General features: G+C 39.3%; 1 long non-coding RNA gene across 1 annotated transcript; it reads right to left on the bottom strand.

Moving 5' to 3' along the window:
• Positions 1 to 7,860: 7,860 nt before the first annotated feature.
• LOC108586234 lies at positions 7,861 to 17,585 on the bottom strand. Its single transcript, XR_002522430.2, has 4 exons — positions 16,783 to 17,585; positions 12,699 to 12,833; positions 9,001 to 9,066; positions 7,861 to 8,184 (listed from the first exon to the last, which is right to left on the bottom strand). It is a non-coding gene; the product is annotated as an uncharacterized LOC108586234 (long non-coding RNA).
• Between the last annotated feature and the right edge of the window lie 530 nt (positions 17,586 to 18,115).

The raw sequence follows: 18,115 nt of genomic DNA, 5'->3' as shown, positions 1-18,115 counted from the left end.
CAATATACAAGCAAGTATAAATTCCTGGTTGATCACTTGTCTCTTCTTTCTAGTATTTTTTTTTTCAATTATAACGTAGCTAAATCTACAAAGATTTCCATTTTAGGCATTTTTCTCAATATCATTCCAAAAAGAAAAAATAATGAAGCAGCATAAGGATTATGAGAAAAAAGCAAACATTGTCTTTTTCTGCAGGGGATATTCATATAGATATTCATATAAAACAGAAGAATCAACAGAAAGACTAGTGATAAAATGTGAGTACAAAGCAGCTGTAAAGATATAAACACAAATCTATTGTAATTCAGAAAATGTCATTAGAAAATGCAATAAAATACCATTTGCATAAACGTTAGACTATCACATATTCAGGAATTACCTTAGGAATGTTAGTTCTTTAGAGAGTGAATTTTAAAAGCCAATTAAGTCAAATAAAATAGTAAATAAATGGCACACAAACTAAATATTGTTAATATAACCATCCCTCCCAAATTAAACAAAATATTTAATGTGATTCAAATAGAAAACTAAAAGATTTGGGGCAATGGGACAATTTTGCAAAATTTATATGACACTACAAAACTCTTGAGATTTGTAAACCAATTCTGACAAAGAACAGGAGGATTCTACCATATAGATGATAATATTACATGGCCACAGGCAGGCACTCTTAAAGATACAGATAAATGGACCAATATGAAAGAACAGAGAGAGTCTAGATTGCAAAGCACAGCTGTTTAGAACCTAGACTATGAATCTAAACCACCAGGTTGGAAAAACTTGCTCACCATATAGAAAAAATACAATTAGATCACTACCTCAGTTTAAACGTGTTAGAAAATCTTCTAGATAGATTATAGTTCAGGAACATAAAAGGCAAAACTATAAAACTCTTGTGGAAAAATATAGGACAGTATTTTAAGGACAACTTCCCCATCATAAAATCATAAACAAGTTGCAAATTCCAAAACATAGTAATTGGTTGATAATGAAAATGTTGTTTATTCACTGGGAAGGTTGCATTAGAGGTATCTCATTTTCTACTAGATTAAGTTAAAAATTTTTAGCCTATTTCAACTGAATGAACTAATGTTGAAACAAGACATTTCAGCCTCTCGGCTTCTCCTGGCCGTGACACAGAATTTCTCTGTTCACAGCTTTCCTCAGATGCCCTGAGCATCTCAGCACTCACCTTACCTCATTGACTCCAACAGTCTCCCTGTCCTGTTAGGTCAGGACTTCTCAATTGTGATTTTGTTTTTCAGCGGACATTTGGAAAACTTTGGAGACATGACTGATTGTAACAACCAGAGAGGAGATTCTGGGGGTATGCAGTGGGCAGAGGCCAGGGATGCAGCTAATCACTCCTCAGTGCACAGGCAGCTCCATCATAACAAATATTTTTCTATCCCAAAATACCAATGATGCTGAGTTAGAGTAACTCTGTACCGTACTAAGTGTTCCTTGCTAACGCAGATTGTGGCCCCCAAAGTTTAACCCCCAGCAGTGAGCACAGGATCTAAGGCAGAGTTGAAACCCAAATATATTTTATTAAATGAATTAATTTCATTGATTTATTACTGCCAATGGGATGTAATAATTTTTCCCTGATGCTTTTACTTCTTTCACAGGACCTGCTATTATTTTTTTGTCTTTCTTCTTTTTTTAATTGTACTTACGTTCTAGGGTACGTGTGCACAACATGCAGGTTTGTTACATATGTATACATGTGCCATGTTGGTGTGCTGCACCCATTAACTCGTCATTTACATTAGGTATATCTGCTAATGCTATCCCTCCCCCATCCCCCCACCCCACAACAGGGGTGTGTGTGATGTTCCCCACCCTGGGTCCAAGTGTTCTCATTGTTCAGTTCCCACCTGTGAATGAGAACATGCGATGTTTAGTTTTCTGTTCTTGGGATAGTTTGCTCAGAATGATGGTTGCCAGCTTCCTCCATGGACCTGCTATTATAATCACCTATACAAACTTCAACCCCAGATGAATTGCATTGCAGTTCATTTCTACTTCTCAATTACCAGTTTCTATTAGGACTATTGTTCTGTTGAGACTATTAATATTACCATTTTAATACATGACAAGGGAACCATTCTGAAACCAAGGTAATTTACGAATGTAACTTGGAGACAATAATCCTACAATCAAATAAAAATATCAATATATTTTGCTGCCTTAAAAACATCCTATGAAATAGCTGAAATTAAGACACAGCCCTAAAGGAAAGCCGTTTCGGTATATAGATTTGTCTGTCCTAAACTGGCATATAAAAACTCCACAAAACTGTCTTTATTAGAGTTTCCTTTTTAGAACCCTCACCTATATTAAATATAAGAAATACAGAAATACATACACAAAGTCTCTTTTACACTTTAGGTAGCATGAAGCAAGGTGGGAATGTATTTGAAATACAACATGAAAAGTTGAAATTCATTTTATACATGCAGAATTTCCAGTCTTTTTTACAAACAAAAATGTTTTTCTACAAGCTTTGCTCTTGCCGCAGTCTAAGAGGTGACAGCTTTTTTAATAGTTGAAAAGCAATCTTTGAGGCTCGGTTTCACAAAGATTGGTTTTACTGGGATAATGATAAAAACTCCAAGGCTGCTGGTGAACCATCAGCTCTTATTATTTTCAAATGCACAGATTCTTTTCAGCAGTAGCTCATTTAGAGACCAGGAAGCACTTATGCCCTCATGATCCTCTGAGGACTTTGCCACTATGGGAACAGTTCTTCTGCCCACTAAACAAACGTGACAGATCACCAGAGTCAGTTTTATTTCTGGGGATGGGATGAGAAACACAACTGTGCATTTAATTCTCTTTAAATACCAATTTCCATAGAGGTATTTTTTTTTCACTCATTTTTTTCAGGGAGCATACCTGGAGAATTGTGTTAGAGTTCTCTAGGAAGCTTGTCCAGGCCTTTAAACGGGGGTGGCGTGATCTGGAGGGCCAGGTGGTAGACCGGAAGGTCATTCTAGCAAATTTGGTTTATGCAAACTTTACTCAGAAGACACAATAAATAATTTAGCTGTGCTGCACAAAGCAGATTTACAGCAAAGGCAGGAGACAAGTGAAGGCAGCTATGTAAAGACAGAAGAAAGACAAAGCACGCCGGGGGCGGGGCAGGGAGCAGAGGGTCTTCAGAGAGACTGTCCTCAAGGACACTGCCTGGGGCCGCTGCAGAGGATCAGTTTATCCAGTTCTATTTGTGGCTGAGAGTAAACATTAAATTTCTACCTGTCACCAAAGATGAGGAGTCAGACTCCATGCTGAATGTTATGCAAGAAAATATGTCTGTGGAATGTTATGGGGGTGAAATCGCATGCCTGATATAGTTAAAAAGTTTAGTTACATTATTAGGTAGAATATGATTGGCATTCCCCACTGTGATTTTTTTTTTTTTCTTTTTTTAAGACAAAGTCTCACTCTGTCACCCAGGCTGGAGTGCAGGGGTATAATTTCAGCTCACTGAAAGCTCTGCATCCCAGGGTCAAGTGATTCTCCTGCCTCAGTCTCCCAAAATGCAGGGCATGAGCCACTGTGCCCAGCCCTCACTGTGACGTTTCTTTTATTATTATTTTTTACTTAGACAGAGTCTCGCTCTGTAACCAGGTGCGATCTTGGCTCACTGCAACCTTCCACTCCCTGGTTCAAGTGATTCTCCTGCCTTGGCCTCCCCAGTAGCTGGAATTACAGGCACGTGCCACTGCACCCAGCTAATTTTTTGTATTTTTAGTAGAGACAGGTTTTCACCATGTTGGGCAGGATGGTCTTGATCTCCTGACCTCATGATCTGCCTGCCTTGGCCTCCCAAAGTTCTGGGATTACAGGTGTGAGCCACCACACCTGGCCCCCCCACTGCGATTTTTAAATGCAAGCCATAACTGTGGGGTTAGAAGATGTGGAGAGAGATTTTTGCCTTCCTGGACCTCCTGTGGGCGACTTTCTCTACTCCTAGTCCTGGATTTTACATGACTGCTTCCTGGTCCTGGGTCTTGGGAGCCCAGCAGGTCCCAAGGCAGCACCTGAGGCAGTTTGGTCAAGTCATGGCAGCTTAAAGAAAGTTCCCTGCTCTAAGGAAGTAGATGGTTTGTGCTGCTTTAAAATAAGGTTCCCAGGCTTGTCCCAACCATAAGGGGGATCCCCTGTGTCCAGCATCTGTTCCTGCGCACATACAATCTCCCCCAGGGGTACAGGCACTCACACACCTGCACACTCGTACCTGGACTCTGAGATAGCAGGTGTCCAGTGCCATGTCGGAAATGAACCCTGTCTGCAAAGTCTGCTAATAGGCCACTATTCACTTGAAGGACTGCAAACTTAATGGAGTATCAAAGACCTTTTAGGCGGCAGTCTCTCTGTAAAATAACTCCTTTGCTTTCCCGGCTTAGACGGTTATTCATGAAGATGCGACACAGTGGATACGTGAATGAGGTTGGCTTCATCCATGCTGTAGTTATGATGGCAGTGTCTTCAAAGCAGGCGGTCCAAGCGCCATGCACCCAGGAAAGAACCAGACAGATGCAGTCCTTGGCAGAAGCCACTGCCCTCTGGTCTTGTCTCTGTCGTTCCTCCCACCTGCTACACATCCCCACATCCAGGACCACTTAAAAACCCAAGATGCACTGGACTGATTTCAGCGACAGTTCACAAACCACGCTTGGCAGAGTGAGCCCCGTGGTGGCAGGCACTGCAGGCAGCTGGTCTCATTTGCATAGAGGAAGCCACGTTTAAGAGAATAACGCCTATGCCTGTTACTTCTCCCCTGTGACCTCCTGAATGCAGGTGAGAGGTGGGAACCGACATACACTGCAGGCAGGCTCAGGTTGGGGACCAGCTCCAGTTAGCATCTACTCAGGGGTGTGGGAGACCTGAGAGGGGATCCAGGACAACAGAATCAGACTTCTCCAACCTAAACAGAATTACAGGTTGGAAGCAAAGAAGTTTGGGAAGATGCCAGCTAGATCTATGCTTGCTTGGGGGGCTATGTCTGTTATGCCTAAGCCCCCAGGGAAGATGTTCTGGAGGCTTAAGATCCAGGACCAGGAAGTGGTTATTTAAAATCCAGGACTAGGAGTAGAGAATGCAGCCTGCAAGAGGTCCAGGAAGGCAAGTCTCTGACACGGGTCCCCTGGCAGCTGCAGACAAGACAAGGAGGCTTCATAAAATCCCTGAGGTCTCAGAGGGTGTAAGCCTTTGAAGAGAGAGGCAGAGTGTGCCTGGCCCTCACAGTGGGACGGACAGAGGCAGCCTCAGAGGGGAGGAAAGCCAGTATGGCAGGAAGGTGGCTGCATGTGGATGAACTGTGACTCCAAAATGACCAGCAGGTGCCAAGGCCACACCTGAAGCAGAGGCCAGCTGCAGCTGAAGCAGAGCATGACAGAAAGAGGATGTCCCCATGCCCCTCTGCAAAGTGGCAGCCTCTGGAGGTCTCATCTTCTGGGCAACAGATGACATTGGGGGCGGTGACCATGCGGCTCCTCCCCATTCTCCAATGATTCCCAACTCTGCTGAGCACAGGAATCGCCTGAAGACCTTAAAGACACAGAGACTGACTCAGTCATTGGATGAGCCTGACAAAAACGTAATTGCTATAAATTGCAGGGCAAAGCCAAGCTTATCTTCATGAAACAATAAGTATTGTGTACCTATGATTAGGAATAAATAATAATAATAACAGATGTGCTAATAAACAAAATAAATTGCCCATAATGTGGCCACGGTTAACGAATGATGGATATAAAATAAGTCAAGCAGCATGGCGGCCAACCTCCTCTTCTACTTTTGAGCCCACACTTCCTATAAACGGACAGATGGCAATCAACAGCCCTGTTCCATTATACTCCACTTACTGAAGCAAATTCTCCCATGTGACCACCTCCAGATGGTGGCTCTAGTGTGATGTAGTGAGGAAGCCCATTCTGTCCTTGTAGTGCTCGCCTACGTGGATAAGCAGCATCAGTCTACTGATGGGAAAGTCCAAGACTCAACCCTGATCACAGAAGGAATGAACTCACTGTAGTCAAGAAACTCTGATTATAAAGGTGTCATTTCCACCCTGAGCTAGACAATTTCTTAATTCCCTGAGCTACATGCATATTTCTTCACTGAAATACCCTGTGTTTGTCAAGAACTAAGATTTGCTTAAACTGTGTTTTTTTGCTTTTCTCTTGGCTCCAAACTGGAACATATGCTTATCACCTCAGCATATGGGTGTTTCAACATGAACTGTTTTTCTCTTGTTATTTAGAGCACATCAATCACAACAGTTATCATTTCAAAACTGACCTGCCAAAAAATAAGAGATGCACAACTTATTGTATGAACTGTGTTTCTTTACAAACTAGCAAATTAGCTAAATTAACTGAAATATGGCCGTGCATCTCAGTGGCATGATGGGTGATGCCTTCAGGTAGGAGATGTTAAAGACATCATTAAGTCTGTGGAAGCAACATGAAGAGACCCATCGTAGCTGTCAAGTTCCAGAGTTTATGTCTGAAGTAGAGTCTGCCAGTGTGATCCGGAGTTTTTCATCTCCAGCGTTCTGTCTTTAATGGGGCCTTGGCTGGAGCGGGAAATAATTACCATCTGAAGAAGCTATCCAGAATGCCACAAGGAAGTAGGGAGAAACTAACACATAAATCACTCTTGGGTGAACCCAGTGGGCATTGAGCCTTGAATGTGACACCGGGTACTCCCCTGCAGGGCTAGGAGATCACTAGCAATGAAGATGATCAGAAAGCTTAGAAGTCATTTATAGGTCTTTAGGAACACAGATGGCCACATCGTGGTCCAAGAATTGATGCTGTACATTGAGTGATCTTTATTTTTTTTATTTCAACTTGGATTTTAGATATGGAGGTACTAGTGCAGATTTTTTACATGGATATACTGCCCCTAAGTAATGAGCCTAGAACACCCCCTATCATAGTATCCCCCCTCCCTCCTCCAGTAGTCCCTGATGTCTATTGTATCCATTTTTATGTCCATGTATGCCTCGCTTAGAAGTGAGAACACTGCAGTATTTGGTTTTCTGTTTCTGTGTTAGTTCCTTTAGAATTTTGGCCTCCAGGTCCATTTATGTTGCTGCAGAGGACATTGTTTCATTCTCTTTTATGGCTGCATAGTATTTTGTGGTGTAGATGTACCACATTTTCTTTATTCAGTCCCAAGTTGATGGGCACCTAGATTGATTCCATGTCTTTGCTATTGTGAATAGTGCCACAGTGAACAGATGAGTGCATGTGTCAATTTGTTACAATGGTTTATGTTCCTTTGAGTGGATACCCAGTAATGGGATTGCTGGGTCAAATGGTAGCTCTATTTTAAGTTCTTTGAAAAATCTCCAAACTGCTTTCCACATTGGCCGAACTAATTTACATTCCCTTCAACAGCATATAAGCATTCCTTTTTCTCTGCAGCCTCACAAGCATCTTTGGTTTTTGACTTTTTAGTAATATCCATTCTGACTGGTGTGAGACGGTATTTCATTACGGGTTTGATTTGTGTTTCTCTGTGATTAATAATGAACATTTTTTTTCCTATTTTGGGGCCACTTGTATGTCTTCTTTTCGAACTCCTGACCTCAAGTGATCTGCCTGCCTTGGCCTCCCAAAGTGCTGGGATTCCAGGCGTGAGCCACCGCGCCCGGCCAACTATGTCTTCTTTTATGAAGTGTTTGCATGTGTCCTTTGCCCATTTTTAAATTGGGTTATTTGTTTTATTCTTGCTGATTTCAGTTCCTTATAGATTCTGAATAGCTTTGTCAGCTGCCTAGTTTGCAAATATTTTCTCCCGTTCTGTAAGTTGTTTGTTTATTTATAGTTTCTTTTCCTGTGCAGAAGACTTTTAGTTTAATTAGGTCCCACTGGCCATTTTTTGTTCTTGTTGCAATTGCTTTTGGGGATTTAGCCAAAAATTATTTGCCAGGGCAAATATCGAGAAGAGTTATTCTCTGGGATTTTTATAATTCGAGGCCCTACATTATGTCATTAATCCTTCTTGAACTTATTTGTGTATATGGTTAAAGGTAGGGGTCCAATTTTATTCTTCTGACTATGGCTAGCCAGTTATCCCAGCACCATTTATTAAATAGAGAGTGGTCTTCAAAGAAAGCTAGGGCTCAGATGGCAAAAGAGATCAGTATGAGCTGTCCATGAGCTGTGAAGGAAAAAAAAAAGAGAAGAGAAAGAAGAGAAATCACATCTATTACACATCAAGTGCTCTCTCTCTCTCCCATAGATCTATATATAAGTTCTGTAGTGCTCACAAAAATCCTTTGAGATAAGTATTTTTATATCTCTATTTTACACAAAAATTGAGGCTTAGAATAATATTCCTCATATGGAAGTACACAGCTATTAACAGGGCCAAAATTTAAAAAGCAAGCAAACAATCATCAGAGAGAAAAGATAGGCAAGGCTGAATGTGCCTTGCTTGCTATCTTCCGTCTTGTTTTTAGAATCTAGAGCAAAGCCTGGCACATAGAAGGCACTTGAGTAATTGTATTAACCAAGCAACTCTTTGACAGCAAAGTCTATACTCGTTCCGCCGTATCCATGTGCCTTACCAGGAATGTTTATTTTCACTGTTTTTACTCTAGTTACACATTCTAATATAGGAACTTCTACTGTTAGGTTATAATGAAACTATCATTTTCCTGCCACAGAGATCAAATACCTACTTAAATACACCACGATGATATGACTAGTGCTGTGCTTAGAGTAGAAGAATAGAGCGAGGAAGATGGGCTACAGAAGTGTATGGAACAGACCCTGCTGTTCACTCACTCCTATGACTAATGCACGCTGAGCACCTACTGTGTGCACAGCATCAAGCCAAGTGCTCACGGTGCTGATGACTCAAGCATGAAAAGCATCCTCCTTGCCTTCCTTCAAGAAGCTTCCATTCCAGCGTGCCTGTGCCTGGCAATTTCAATGCAGCTGTCTTGGGCCTCGCATATGGTTTAACACATACCTTTCAGCTGTTTCTTGTACGTTCGGGATCTGCTCCCTGGTCACTCCTGACATGTGGCTTTTCACCCTACATTAATATCAATAATTATAATCATCATAGCTTTCTACAAATGAAATGAGACTCAAAAATATTTAGAACTTGCTATAGTATAGTCAATAAGAGAGTAATATTTGAAGTTAAACTGCCTAACTCATTTAAATGCAGCTCTAAAATTTAATGATGACATGGCCTGGGGCATAGACTTAAACCTCAGGTCCTCACAATCCTCATTTGTAAAATAGTGATAACAACGGTGCATACTCCAAAGACTTGGCTGAAAGATGGAATTAACTAATCTTCATAAGGTACTTGAAGCATTGTCTTCAATGGAATACATTCAGGGCAAGTAACTTTCAGTCTTGGGGTCTGAATCTCTGTCTTCTGACTGAAAACACTTAAAAATAGGCTATTTTGTTAATCTTCTAGAAGAATGTAACAATCTAGATGCCCAATCAGAAAGAAAACTTCAAATTGACAACTCTGGATTGGACGAGAAAACAACTGACCCAAATTAGAACAAGACATTAGTGAGTTCATGAAGGAAATCTCCAAGGGAAAAAACGTAACAGAGTGTGTGCAATTGATAAAATGGGTACAGTAGAGTGGGCAGCACTAGGGATACAGTAAAGAAGAAAAATGTTACTTTTTCATAAGAAAAAAGGCATTTGAAAGGGCAGGAAAACACCCTTCCCCACCACACACAGTACAAGAGGACCAACATCCTGAGATTTTACAAACCAAAACTTGACTTAATTTTCATCAAGGAATATAAACCAAATCATGGAAATTCTATCAAAATGAGGTTTTTGATATCACAGCTGAAGAGAATGGTATTCAGTAAACATTATTCATTTCATCATCATAGTATGTAGAAGCAATTTTGTTTTCAAATGCTAGAATTAATCTATAGGAAATAAAAGCGAAGACTTGATTATGGTTACAAGCCACATTTAAGTCTTAGAAATCTTGATCAAGGCAGATGTGAGCAAATTTTTTATGTGGCTTGAGAGGAAAGGCAGTGGGGAAAGCAGGAGTGCTAATATTCTTGTCCAAAACCGTCACAGATTTAAGAGTCACTGTGTATGATGGTTGAAACTAATTACAGTGATAAATTAGAGAAATATTTATGCATTGTTACAGGGATACAGAATAGCAAAAATTAAGTTTCAAAGATGGATGGGGGAGAACAAGGCAGAAATAGCTCTGGCAGACCATCCTGGACAGCACTTACCTTTCCGTGGCAAATAAACAAGGGAAACAATGGAACGGAGTGCATGCAATTGATAAAATGGATAGAGTAGAGTAGGCAGTACTAGGAATACAGTAAAGCAGAAAAATCTTACTTTTTCGTAAGAAAAAAAGGCATTTGGAAGGGCAAGAAAACACTTCTATCTGTAAAGATAGAAGTGGCGTAGTTATTCCTCTTCCCCGACTGTCCTTTGATGGGTAAATATTAAACAAAATATCGCACAACCGTAGACGAGGATACTGCTCAGTGATAAAAAGTAATTTACTACTGATGCAGACCACTACCTGGATGAATCTCTAAAGAATTATGCCATGCGCAAAAAAAAAAGCTGTTTCCAAAAGATTGCATAGTGTATGATTCCAGTTCTATAACATTCTTTTTTTTTTTTTTTTTTTTTTGAGACGGAGTCTCGCTCTGTCGCCCAGGCTGGAGTGCAGTGGCCGGATCTCAGCTCACTGCAAGCTCTGCCTCCCGGGTTTACGCCGTTCTCCTGCCTCAGCCTCCCGAGCAGGTGGGACTACAGGCGCCCGCCACCGCGCCCGGCTAGTTTTTTGTATTTTTAGTAGAGACGGGGTTTCACCGTGTTAGCCAGGATGGTCTCGATCTCCTGACCTCATGATCCGCCCGTCTCGGCCTCCCAAAGTGCTGGGATTACAGGCTTGAGCCACCGCGCCCGGCCTATAACATTCTTAAAGGAACCAAATTATTGAAGTGGAGAACAGATTAATGATGGGCAGGGTTAAGAAGGAGCTGGTGGCAAGAAGGAAGTGAGTGTGTCAGTAAAACGGCAACGTGGAAGACCCTCGTGATTATGAAATTCTTCTGGATTTGGCTGTATGAGTGCCCATATTCTGGTTATGATACTCTATGATGACATTGAAAATATTGTTACTTTAAAAAGTTACAAACATACTAATGAAAAACGCGCTTAATTAGAAATCACTATGAGCCTGGAAAACAGTGATATTTTGGTTGTTGGAACAATGTCTATTTACGAGTTTTTCTTCTCATTTTATGTCATGTAGTATGCCTTTATTGCCAATGTTTATCATTTAGTTAAATAAAAGAATGGATGGATTAAGCTAACTATATGATTCTGTTTCTTTTTTTACTTCAGGTTTATAGAGCATCTTTATTAAAATAATGAGATTAGTTCTTAACAGGGAAAAAGCAAAATGTCCGATACAATACTTAGCAATTAAAATACATGCGTGGGAATAGAAGCCCCTTGAGTCCATTTTCCACTCTTCCGATGAGCTTGGGTAAATTAATTAAGTCAGCATCCCTTCTGGACAAAGTTCTCTCCTCATTACTCTGGTTTTGCTCCCCATTTTTCCTACTGTCACTGAAAGACCTTGAGACCTAAAATAGATACTAATTATTTTCCACCTTTACCCCTCACCATTGAAAGCAGTGCATGTTTCAACAATAAGACCCCGTTAACACAGAGCTTATTAAAGCCACACAGAATGAATGAATTCACAAGAATAAAGAATTTGTGCTTAGGGTTGAAGATGAATAAATAACATCTCCACAAAATAAAGGTTCTAGGACCATTGTTATCATTAATAAAATGTAATGAAAAAGTATACTAATGTTATTTTTCAAATGAGCAGCATGATCAAATAAGCATATCAGATAGTAGGTAAACATAGCAAAGCCTCTGTCATACCATATAGAAAATACTTTTAAAAAATGATTTTTGAAATATTACTGCTAATACCAGGAAGGAAAGTGCTAAAAAGAAAGCCACAGGCCAGTATCTCTTTCTTGAATGTGAATTAAAATATTTTAAACCAAATAGTAACAAACTCAGCAAGTTAAAACAGACAAACAAAAAATAAAAATGCACATGGACAATTTGAGTTTACCCGAGGCATTCAAGTTTGGTTTAATAATTTAAAAATAATCAACATATACATAAGCACACGTACACTCATGCACACACATGCACGTGGACATGTACACAGTTACACACATAGATTCATATACACACGGGCACACATGCATGCATGCACAGACACACACATGTGCATACACATGCATAGATCATTCTCCTATACCTTATAATCAATTCACGTTTTTTAAACCAAGCTTAATAAAAATTAGGAAAAGCTCTGTGAGTTATTACACAGATCTCTCTAAAACCTATTAAACGTGAAAAACTACAAAGTAAAAAACAACGTATCTAGTAAAATTTTATGTTCAGAAAAACATATATAAGCAAAATTATGTATTATATACATTTCCATATATAAATATGCATATACATATGTACATATTATATATACAAAATTTCATATAAGTAAACATAGATATATGCATATGTATGTATAATTTCCAACTAAAACTCTGGAAATGCTGTACTTAAAATTCTGGAAAGACATACACCACACTGTAGCATGGTTACCTTTGAGCGGTCTGGAATTTAGAAGGGCTGGTCACTGGGGAGTATGCAGCACCGTACGTCACAACGGGGGTGTCGGGTAGTGTCACCATTCCCTTGAAGATGAATGTCAAGGTACTTTTCTCCCATATTGTAATTCTAAGTACAAAGATACAACAGGAAGTATGTGACTATCTTGGGTTTTTTTCCATGTGAATGTGTCTTAAGATTTGTCACTGAGAAGTGGAGATGATGGACCAAAAGAGAAGCGCTTTGATCATGTCAGCAAATACTGCTAAGTTGTCCTTTGAAGACTGAACCAATCTGTCACGCAAGAAATGACAGTGCCTGTTTCCCTATATTGTGAACAAAATTCGATGGTAAATTTTTATATCGTTCAATTTTGCAAATGTTGTGGGCAAAAAAGTGATATCCCTGCGTTGTAGTTTCCAAACATCCAACTCTCAGGGAGTGGGTTGGACTCTGTATTGGAAGTGTTTGGATTTCCTGTCCTCTGAATTCCCTATCTCCACACTTGGCCCCTGGGTCTATTGGATTTTTGTGGTTATAAGTATTTGTAGGTTTTAAAATAAACTGTGAATATCAATCCTTTATTTTATACAAGTATCAAATACTTTTAAAGTTTTAACACAAATTTTAATTTTATAGTGACTTTGGCATATTCAATCATGTTTTCTTGATATCAGATTAACTTTTGTTTCCTTTATGATTTTTACCATAAAGAGAAAAACTTTCATTTGTAATTTGTTTACAAGGGTCTTTTCTAACTCAATGTTCTAAATGAATTTCTTTTATTTTCTTATAATACGTTTAAAGATTTGCCTTGTTTTATCTTTACCATTTTGATGTTTCTATAATTTATTTTTCTCTTTTATTCATCATTGACTGGAAATACCATCTTTATGATAAACTGCATATATATGAAATTATATATCTATATTAATACATCTATTGTGTTTCATGACTGACTTGCCTATTTAGAATATCAATGCCATGGTATTCTAATTATTCTGGGTTTATAATATGCCTTGCTACTTGGTAAGACAATTTTTTGTACTGCGTTTCACATGTCTTCAATTATTCTTGAGAATTTTCTGCAGATAAGTTTATAGTTAAATTAGCAAGATCTATAAAAGTATTTCTTTTAAATTGCTTGCAAAAATTGTATTATAGTTATAATTTAATATTTTGTTTTTATATTTTAATTATGGAAGGATTGTTCTCTTTTTGCTCTTGCATCTGCCCGAATGGGAAGACCATATATCTCCCATATATTCAGGGTGCCGGCAGCTTTTATATAGCTTAATATTTTTTCAATAAAAATCTGTCAACATTTCCTGCTAATATTTCTTTTAGATATTTTGCAGGTTTCTTCAGTAGCTATTGTTTGCAGGACTGTTATCTTTTCCTTACCACGTTTACATGGCTATTCCTTTACAAAAGGACACTTTCTCTTCCACAGCTGCTAATCTGCCACGACTGAGAGCCTTAATGGGTAGATAATCAAAGTCACTGCTATAGGGCACTGGCACCTGATTACATGAGAACCTATTGAAAACCATACAGAAGGTCTACCATTATTGGCTCTTAAATGACAAGAGTCTGAGTTCATATATGCGGTTTAAACCAAAGTTGCACTGGGGAAGAAAAGGCCATTATTTGGGCACTAGAAGCATTTTACTTATTCCAGGAGTAAACTTCAAACACTCTGTATATAAAGAAATTATCATCAGAATAAACAGACAGATTACAGAATGGGAGATAATATTTGCAAACTATGCATCTGACAAAGGTCTAATTTCCAGAATGGATAAGGAACTAGAACAAATTAACAAGAATAAAACACCCTATTAAAGAGTGGACAAAGAACAGGAACGGACACTTCTGAGAAGACCTGTAAGTTCCCAAAAAGCATATGAAAAAATGTTCAATATCATTAATCATCAGAGAAATGCAAATCAGAACCACAATGAGATACCATCTCACCCCAGTCAGAATGGCTTTTGTTTAAAAGTTAAAAAATAACAGATGTTGGCGAGGCTGTGAAGAAAAGGGAATGCTTATACACAGTTAGTAGGAATGTAAATTAGTTCAGCCAATGTGGAAAGCAGTTTGGAGCTTTCTCAAGAAGGAAAAATAGAAGTACCATTTGACTCAGCAATCTTATTACAGCGGGTATGCTCAAAGAAAAAATTAGTTCTACCAAAAAGACCAGTGGACTGATATGTTTATTGCAGCACTATTTGCAATAGCAAAGAGAAGGAATCAACCTAGGTGCTCATCAATGGTAGATTGGATAAAGAAAATGTGGCACATACACACCGTGAAATACTGCACAGCCATTGAAAAGAATGAAATCATGCCCTTACCCTTTTCAGCAACATGGATACATCTGGAGGCCATTATCCTAAGTGAATGAACACAGAAACTGCAAACAAAATATTGCATGTCCCAGTAGGAGCTAAACCTTAGGTATACAGGGACACAAAGATAGAAACAATAGACACTGGGGACTCCAAAAGGAGGAAGAAGGGGAAGGAAGTGGGGGAGGGCTGAAAACCTTCTTATTGAGTACTATGTTCACCATCTGGGTGATATGATCAACAGAAGCCTAACTCTCAGCATCATGCAATATACTCCTGTAATAAAACTGCAAACATACCCCCTAATTTATTATTTGGATGTGTGTCCCTGCCCAAGTCATAAGTGGAATTGTAATCCTCAGTGTTGTAAGTGGGGCCTGGTGGGAGGTGATTGGATGATGGGGGCAGAGTTCTCATGAATGGGTTAGCACCATCCCCCCTTGGTACTGTTTAGTGAGTGAGTTCTCTTGAGATCTAGTTGTTTAAAAGCGTGTGTCATGTATCCCCCACCCCCCTTCATCCTCCTGCTCCAACCGTGTAAGATGTGCCTGCTTCCCCTTTGCCTTCAACTATGATTGAAAGTTACTGGAGGCCTCTCCAGTAGCTGACCAGATGCTGCCATGCTTTCTGTACAGCCTGGAGAACACTGAGCCAATTAAACTTATCTTCCTTTTAAGGTACCCATTCCCAGGTATTTCTTTATAGCAGTGTGAGAACACACCAACACGCCAACCCCCCCAATCTAAAATTAAAATAAACTAAATCTGTGTATTGTTTGGTCACCTGGTATATGCCTCAAAGAATATCATTTAGTTTATTATCATTAATTTTATTACAAGACTATTATATGTAGTCTTTCTATATTTGTGTTTTCTTTCCTCAATATTGGTATAACATTTAATTCACACTGTTGCTTACAGCAGTAGCAAATTTCTTTTCGGGACTATTTAATATTCTATAGTGTGAATCCATTGTCCTGTTGATATCTGAATTGTCTCAAGTTTGCTCTTATGAACAGACACTTGAATATTCTTAACTCCTAGAATTCTTAACTCCTCCATAGAGCTACACCTCTATGAATATATTGGTGGATCATAGAGTATATAAATTTTCAACTTTCTATAGAAAATCCAGAAAATTGCCAGTGTATTTCAAATACACTTTAAATATATTTATGCCGAATTATATTCATATCAGCTATCCATAAGAGATCACATGAATGCAAATTATCCCTAAGAGTTGAGATTTGTATGCTTCATAATTTAACATAATATTTAACAGAATCCTCCTACAAATAATAGATGTTCAGTGCCCAATATTTTAGACAGGTAGTCTACATTCCAAAGTATTCTTTACTGTTTTGATCCTACAGCAGAAATTTCACGTTTCAGTTTCATCACTATTTAAAATCAAATTTTAAACATGTTAACAGAGATTTTGAATTTGTCTCATTGATTACATTCAACTTTTGAAAATGTCAACAAAAAATGTTATATTTGATTTTTTAAAAAATGTGTTTTGGGTTCTGTCAGTTTCACGACTATGCCAAATGTCATGTTGAGGTCCAAGTGGGTGGGTGAGCAGAAAGAACACTCGGGGGGCCTTAGGCAGGTGAACGATGATTTTATTCAGCAGCAGCTCTCATCAACAGCTTTATCACACTGCCGGGTATCAGCTGCTTAGTCCAGCTCCCACACACAGCTGCGCAGCCAGCTCTCCCTTACCTTCAGGGTCAGCAGCTTAACTCTTACTCTCACTGGGCACAAGTGAGTTGAGCTGTGTCCTGGCTCCCCTCTGTCTGTCTGCAAAGACGGGCAGATTTGGTTTTCTCTCTTTCTCTGGATGCAAGAGCACCTGCACAAGAGCCATGTCCAGCCATGTTGAATCAAGCTGAGCACCAAGAGCCCCCATACAGTATTAGCAGGGCAATTATACCTTCTGCAGACAGTAATGGCTCAGAGCCAAGTATGAACTTACACAAACAGGTTATATAACAAGTGGAGGCATGCACCTGTGCGCCAAACTCGCTGAGTCCTGAAGACTTGGATATCCACCTCAGCCTATTTTTGACCAAAGCACATATATGTACTTTACAGATTCTGTGAGAAAATTTATATTTGTGCTCACACTTAACCTGAAAACAGCCAATGGAATTTAATAGAAAACATTTGAAACATTTTGCCAAATATTATTAATATCTATGAGGAATCTACCCAAAAAAGTCATGCTCTAATAAAGTTCTTGGTTGGCATGGCATTGTCCACACTTTTTGAAAGATACTGTTTGAATACACTTTAATTTTCAAAACTTTCATATGGTGCACCATTTCTGCAATAATAACTGCTATTATTTTCACAGCTATAGAAGATACTCTTTATTTTTGCCAAAATATTATATTCATCTGATATGGTTTTGTTGTATCCTCACCCAAAATGCCATCTTGAATTGTAATCCCCATAATCTCCACATGTCAAGGGAGAGAACAGGTGGAGATAACTGAATCATGGGGCAGTTTTTCCCATGCTGTTCTTGTGATAGTGAGTGAGTTCTTTCAAGATCTGATGGTTTTTTTGTGTGTTTTGTTTTGTTTTTGTTTTTGTTTTGAGATAGAGTTTTGTTCTTGTTGCCCAGGTTGGAGTGCAATGGCACGATATTGGCTCACTGCAACGTCTGCTTCCCAGGTTCAAGCGATTCTCCTGCCTCAGCCTCCCGAGTAGCTGGGATTACAGGCACGCACCACCATGCTTGGCTAATTTTGTATTTTTACTAGAGACGTGGTGTCACCATGTTGGTCAGTCTGGTCTCGAACTCCTGACCTCAAGTGATCCACCCACTGTGACCTCCCAAAGTCCTGGGTTTATAGGTGTGAGCCACAGCACCCAGCCCAAAATCTGATGGCTTTATAAGGGCCTTCCCCCTTCGCTCTGCACTCACTCCATCCTACCACCCTTTGAAAAAGGTGCCTGCTTCTCCCTTGCCTTTCACCATAATTGTAAGTTTCCTGAGGCCTCCCCTGCAATGAGGAACTGTGAGTCAATAAAACATCTTTCCTTTGTA

This window comes from Papio anubis, chromosome 5 (assembly GCF_008728515.1).
Source record: "Papio anubis isolate 15944 chromosome 5, Panubis1.0, whole genome shotgun sequence".
Taxonomy (NCBI): Eukaryota; Metazoa; Chordata; class Mammalia; order Primates; family Cercopithecidae; genus Papio; species Papio anubis.
This window is presented reverse-complemented; position numbering and strand designations above follow the sequence as displayed.